Here is a 7500-nt window from a genome sequence, read left to right on the forward strand (position 1 = left end):
TCGGCTGACAGGCTGAGCAATATCGACAATCACGCCTGTTTCATTTCAAATGAACAACACTGGCTCTTCAAATTCTTCAGAATTGTTTGTAAATTAGGGATATATGCCATGATAGATCGTTAGCTCCTACACGCATTTTTTCTCTCCTTGTTTTTTTTCTGTATTCCTTTCTGTCGAAGAGCGTAGACTCGAAACGTAAAAGACTTGTTCTATTTCTATTCCTGAGCGCCATATTAATACATTTGTTTGTTTGTACTCCACCTGCCTTCGTCTTTTGTTTATTTTCGTAAACCTTCCCGTTATATATATATACCGGAGTAAACACATAAATGTGAAACAAGGTGGAAAAAAGAGTACTCAAATACCAGTGGTAGAGTAATATGCTTTATTTAAAGCAGCAGAAAATTCAACAAAACCTGTTACTCTGAGTTTCCCGTTGCCGTTCATCGGACAGTTTTTTCTAGCAAAACTGTCCGATGAACGGCAACGGGAAACTCAGAGTAACAGGTTTTGTTGAATTTTCTGCTGCTTTAAATAAAGTATATATATATATATATATATATATATATATATATATATATATATATATATATATATATCTCCCAGGTTGGTTAGTGTGTCTCAAGCCCTGGTATAATTTCAATTTCTTAGTTCCAGTAAGTCGTGTATAAACAGTGGAAAGAAATACTAGAAAACGAGTTGCAATTAACTGCTACATTTTTTATTCAACCCTAAATGAATTGGTACAGCAACAAGTTGGTTACATCATGATGATACTGCCTGAAGAAAAATATACATATTTGCTTCTCAATCAGTCGGAACTTGGTGATGTGTGCTGAGCAGACAGGAACAGAAATACGTCACATCCCTTCTTGCAGTCCCTCATATCCTCTCTGGTTACTGGTACATGGTGAACAAAAACACACGTAGCGCATCAAAACTACCCGCAGAATAACTCTCCTCTCCGTGTGCCTTTTCCCCACTTCACTGGCGAAAAGAAGAAAGATACTCCGAATTGAAGATGATTGAGGACTCCAAGGAGCAAACAATATCTTGGCGCCCCTTGTTTGGGTACTAACGTATCCAATTTCAACATTGGGCTTGGTCAATGTGTTACACCAGCACATGACCAATCGTAGAACACCAGCGCAGGAGCCATTTTCTGACTGTAACGTTTTGTGAGACGACCATCGGCCCCAGGTATGACAAACAGTCTCGTTACAGGTAGAATTTATCTGTCTTTCATAATTTGTTTCAGACTTTTAAAAAATTATTTTTACAGCATCCAAAATACTGAATATTGCCAAAATTCTTTTAGTGTAGGACCGCCTTCTTTATTGGTATGTTTTCTTAATTCTGTCGAAAATAGCACAGGTTAACTGTTGCAATTACACCCTGAACCATTGGTTACAAATATGGCGTATTTAGTGTCAGAAACGCTAATCTAATATTTAGATAGTGATATAATGGAGATTATGGATAATAAGGTTCATTTTCTATGACCAGTAACACATGAAATAGAATAGTTTCGTCTCCCAATATTTTTCTACTTTAAGGCGGAAGTTAACAGAATCGTTAGCACAACGGGCAAAATGCTTGGCGCCATTTCGTCTGTCTTCTCGTTCTGTGTTCAAATGCTGCCGGGGTCGACTTTACCTTTCATAATTTCGGGGTCGATAAACCAAGTACATGTTGATCATTGGGGCCAATGTAATCGACTTATCCCCTCACCCAAAATCGCTGGCCTTGTGCCAAAATTTGAAACCAATATTTTTGTACTTCGGGCACAGCAAAATGTGATATGAAAACCACCCTTCAAGTTACCGAAACTTTTTTCTTTCCTTTTCATGTGATTAGAGTATATCTTTGATGATTTATGGTACGAGACACAAGTATGTCTCTTAACCTACAGGTTCCTGTAGCCTTACCTTTAAACGATTACGGCAACTGACCATCAGCGACTTTAAAATCTTTCAAAATAAGCGTTTCATCTACCTGAAAAATTTGTGAGGATGTGATACCCTATTCTGTTATTTTATCTTCTTTTTTTTTTTGCTGGGGGAATTACTGCTTCGTTATCAACACTAACAGCTTCTTCCTGCACTTTTACATTTTACGAACTAACTAGGTTTTTTTTTTAATCTATAAAACCAACAATTGCATATACCAAACGTTTTGTCACAGTTGCCGCCTTATCTTCATACGTCTTAAAAGTAGATAAGGCCTTAGCGCAAATAACAACTTGCATAAAAGGCGTCTTTAATCATTGTATTTGATCAGTTATCCTCGTTAATAAAAGCTTTTCTATGCATCAAGTGAATAAGGCTGACTGCTTCTTTATTATGTACTCTCGTAGGTTGCAAATGAGCACTTTTAAAAAAAAATTCCATTCGAATATTATGTTGTAAACATAAAAATCGTAGATGGAGTGTGTTGATACAAATGAAATGAAGAACTTTCATTTTTAATGCTTTTCTTTTTACTAGCTATGTGTTGCTTTATTATCATGAATTTTGTTTCTATAGTTTTTTATTGTTTTCGATTCTTTGTACTGTCAGTAATATTCTCCCTCATACTATCTTTTCCTTTTAGCGTATTGGAACAGTGAATTAACCACAAAAATTTTTAAACAAAAAAGTAAGGGTTGACATAACAGTTTACCTTCGTAAAATGTCAAAGTAAATTGTCCTTTAAAAAACCACTCTGCTAGCACCTATACTTTATCCTATTGTACACATGTGTAAATAAAGTCTTCTCTCTCAAACAGTAGAATGGTTATCGTCCTCATTATTCCTTTTAGCACTTATTCTTTTATTCCATGTATTTTGGCTATCTTCTTTTGTGGGACGACCGTGCGGCGTTAAAAAGGAGACATTTCTGTCACCAAATCCTTTATGTACGATTGTATCTCTACACACTCCTCACGAACGCAGGTTCGTGAGATGGCTGTGATCTGTAAACAGTTTTGTGTAGGAACGGAAAGAGACGTATGAACACACAATGCGCATGTGAATGCTGGATTCGTAAGACAGAAGAGAAGCATAAAAACGCAATGTGCATGTCAAAAAAAATAAAAAATAAAAAACGCAATGCAAATGTCAAACAAGTTATATGATGGTGTGCATGCCACGTTTGACACCACTATCACGCAGGTTTGCTGTCATTTTTCCTGCTTTTAGAATGACATTGTAGGGTAGGTGTGAGAGGCTGGATCTGACCTGTTTGAACATATCCATCCCAGTATTCGGGCTGGATCTAGCTGGTGTAAAAGTTAAAAGGTTAAATAAGTAAAATAGAGAATGGTCCTAACTAGAACGCACATTTTTAAATCATAGATCTACTCGGCCTGAATTGACCAGGGGCAGAGGGTGGGAATAAACAACAACACCAATAACATCTCACTCTGCAGCAGATAGCATAGGCAGTAGAATAGAGGCTAACTTCTTGATTCATTATCCACTTGATTATATAAATTTTATTTTAAGAAGACTCTGCCTGATTGGTTGAATCAAAACAAAGGACTTGAACCTTTTCTTTAAAGATCAAAAATTTATATGCCCATACACCAAATTGTAATGTACTTTATTTAAACATTATATTTAAACCAATTGTTTGGAAAACAACCATACTTTTCATACTAATAAAACAAAATATTTTTGATAATTTTTATTTTATAATTATTCCTAAAAATTGAAAATCTTTCGTGCAAACTACACTACAAAAACATATATACTACACATACTATGTACACTACACATATTGGTTGAATCATGTAACTGTTTTAATCACAAACCTTCTGTTTTCAGTCGTCAAGATAAGAGATACTGCTGTCGCCTGGATACCGTTTTTCTGGGATTGTAACCACTGCGTATCTTTTGTTGAGTCATTGAGATAGTTTTCTATCTTAGCTCTGGATGTCGTTTGATCAAAACAAAAAAAAATATATCTTTTGTCCCAGACACAATAATGACTAACAGATTATAGTGATACAAACATTGGTCAAGATGGTAGATAAATTTTGTGTTCACTGGTAGCTCAAATTTGTTTAGTGTATACAAATTCTTTTGGTTTGACCCTTTTACTTGTTTCAAATTCTTCTGTTTCTATTTTTTGTATTAATTTTAAGCAGCTCGAAGGGTCAGTTGATGTAAACTTTCAAAGCGTTAACATTTCTGAAACAGATGCAATACTGACACATTTATATGCATTATATAATTAAGGAAAATTCTGGCAATCATTTTATATTTTTTAATGCGTTAACTAAGAATAATTGTATTTAAGAGATGAATGAACATGATGAGATAAGGGGTTGTACAATTTACAATATTGTTTACGTAGCTTTTCGTTGTTGTCTTTCGGCATTATGGAAGGGAGACAGTCCAATCCTAGTAAGCTGCAAATACAACGAAACTTGTTGGTTTCGATCCTCATTCAAGCTAACAAAAGCTAAGCCCTGTGTTCTAACTACAGACCCTACTTTCACAGTGAAGTAAATGTTTGTTAAACTCGTAGACAGGCATATGACCAAACTTTGGTACCTAGTGGTGCTTCAGAATATCCTGGATGAATGCGCATCTAGGCTCAGCGGTTGCGTAGGAAGTCGGGGACAAGAAACAGGAAGAAAGAGTGAGAGAAACTTGGAGCGAAAGAGTATAACAGGGGTCGCCACCACCCCCTGCCGGAGCCTCGTGGAGCTTTGGGTGTTTTTGCTCAATAAACACACACAACGCCCAGTCTGGGAATCAAAACCATGATCCTCCGACCACGAGTCCGCTGCCCTAACCACTGGGCCATTGAGCCTCCACTGCTACTGCTGCAGCAACTGTAGTTACTTTGTTGGTCTTTGAAACATGATCAGTGTAGCAGTCTCTTTTCCTTCCATCTAAAGACTGATGTCTTCACTAGCACTGTAAATAATGGCAATGCTGTTGTTATTCTCCAGCCCAGCTCTTTAATGGAGCATGTATCAGGGAAGCCCTCTTGCTACCTCCTCATTGAAGCAGTCTGTAGGCGTTAAAGCAGCTGTAATTTACAATGAAAAATAAAGAATGAGAGTGAAATAAAATTACAACAGTTGTGCCCTGAAGAGCACAATTTGGAGCCTTCCTTTTCACTAAAGTGAAACTGGAGTACTTAACTAACTATTGAACAAAAAATTCCCAACAATAAACAACTTTTTCCAACAAAATTTAACAAACCTTCAGAGCTGATGTAAACATGTCCAAGCAATCAATAATAATAATAATCACTTCTACTATAGGCACAAGGCCTGAAATTTAAGGGGAGGGGATTAGTCAATTACATTTACTGGTACTTAATTTATCGATCCTGAAAGGATGAGAAGCAAAGCTGACCTCAGCAGAATTTGAACTAAGAATGTAAAGATGGATAAAATGCCACTAAGCATTTTGCCCTGGGTGCTAACGATTCTGCCAGCTTGATGCCCTAATAATAATAATAATAATAATAATTAATAATGGTTTCAAATTTTGGCACAAGGCCAGCAATTTCAGGGGAGGAGGCTAGTCAATTTCATTGACCTGTGTTCAATTGGTACTTATTTTATCAATCTCAAAATGATGAAAGACGAAGATGACCTCAGCAGCATTTGAAAGCAGAACATGAAACTCAAAAGAAATACCATTAAGCATTTTGTCCAGTGTAGTAATGGTTCAGCCAGCTCGCCGCCTTTATGATGATAATAATAATAATAATAACTGCCCTGATGCAGTACCAGACAATGGCTCTCGTGGCTTCTGATCTTAACTGATTGGAAGTGTTATCATGTATATTCTTTTGTCTTGGTATAAAAGATGGGCTACAGCAAATATTCTGCTCAATACCACAGATTTGCTTGACCTTAACCAGTTGAACATGTCCCTCAGTGGCTGATGATATATGCATCTCTGATCACAAGCAGAAGTAGTGGGGTAGCATCATAGCCATGTGTTGAGAGGGATTCTTTGGGGTTAGGATAATTCACCTTTGGAAACAAGGGTGGTTCGTTCAACATTCTTAAACAATCCTTAGTCAGGGACCTTTTGAGCGGGATGGGCTACTCGACCAGAAGAAAATTCTAACTGGGCCCCACCTGCAAGGTCATATGCTGTTTATCTTGATATGAGATAACCATATCGTGCACATAAGGTTGTGATGCATGTGCCTGGTGTACCCTTATCAGACGGGTAGTCATGATGGGTATACTGGGCTTCGTATACTTTACCTCAGTGTCACTTTGATGGCATTCACTGCTCTCTCACTCAATAACAATAATAATAATAATAATAATAATAATAATCAAAAGAAGAAAATAGATGAACTACTTTTACAAAACAACAAGAATTTATTTGTATAGACCAGAAGAGATATATCAAGTTAAGATCACATTTTGTACACCTGAGAAAAAAAGTATCAAACAATTTTACAATCAATTCATTTTTTGTTATTTAATTATATTTGTTTTTTATTCATTCAATCATTTTTAAATATTTTTTTAAAATTTTTTATTTCTTTATACGTTTGTAGTTGAATCATTTCTGTTTACCAAAATGTCAATGGTCCACAGAAAAAAGGAATAAGTTGTTTGAATTCTTAAAAAGTTTCATTGTTTTTGTTGTTGCATTGTCAAAAGATTTTTCTTTCTTTTTTTTTTGTTTTTTTTTGTCTGGATTTGTGTGTGTTTTGTTTCATATTTTCTTTGTTACCATCAAGTAGAAAGAAGTAGACTTTTTCTTTTGTTTTTCTTTTTCTTTTCAATTTTGCAGGAAATTTTTTAAAAGAAAAACAAACTGTTTTAAATTAAAAAAGAGAAAAGGAGAGAGAAGAGAGAGAGAGAGAGAAAAGAAATAGAAAAACAAAAGTTTTCTCTTTATTATTTTTTGTTTTGCTTTTTTTTTCCTTTAAAAATATCTTTGAGGAGGAAAAAAATTTTAAAATAGTAAAAAATAAAAAATGATAAATGAAAGGGACCCATGACAGCAGCCCCAAAACTTCCAAATGAATTTAAGGACTGAGGACACTGTGATAGAAGGCAACCAGGAAAGGGAGAAAGATCATGACAAGTGGGGGTGGGGGAGTGGGGTCAGTCAGCAGTTTCCAGCCTGAATATAAGGGTTTAAGAAAAAGGGTCAAAGAGAGGGGTAGATTTGTAAGTAAAATCAGGTAGAGTTTTTGTGTATTATACACACACACAAATATATATATATATATACACATATGTATACACACACATATATACATGCACACACATACACACACACACATACATATATATATACATATATATATACGCACACACACACATATATATATAATACAAAGTATGATATATTCGTGAATCATCAACAAGGATATTCAAATAAATAATGGCTTCTGATTTAATCTCCTACTTTTGTTAATATAGATGTCAGGGAAAATTGAACAAAATAAAACTATTGTAAAATACTTAATGATTTATCAAAGACCCATTTCATTTCAAATTCTGGCTTGAAATCTGATGCT

At 35.3% G+C, this 7500-nt stretch overlaps 1 long non-coding RNA gene across 1 annotated transcript in view; it reads right to left on the bottom strand.

The window, feature by feature from the left end:
• Positions 1–544: 544 nt before the first annotated feature.
• Positions 545–7500, bottom strand: part of LOC118767143 — a 15436-nt gene continuing 8480 nt past the window's right edge. The window contains exon 2 of the long non-coding RNA XR_005003042.1: positions 545–599. This is a non-coding gene — a long non-coding RNA (uncharacterized LOC118767143). The remainder of the gene's footprint in view (positions 600–7500) is intronic.

Source organism: Octopus sinensis, linkage group LG19, assembly GCF_006345805.1.
Source record: "Octopus sinensis linkage group LG19, ASM634580v1, whole genome shotgun sequence".
Taxonomy (NCBI): Eukaryota; Metazoa; Mollusca; class Cephalopoda; order Octopoda; family Octopodidae; genus Octopus; species Octopus sinensis.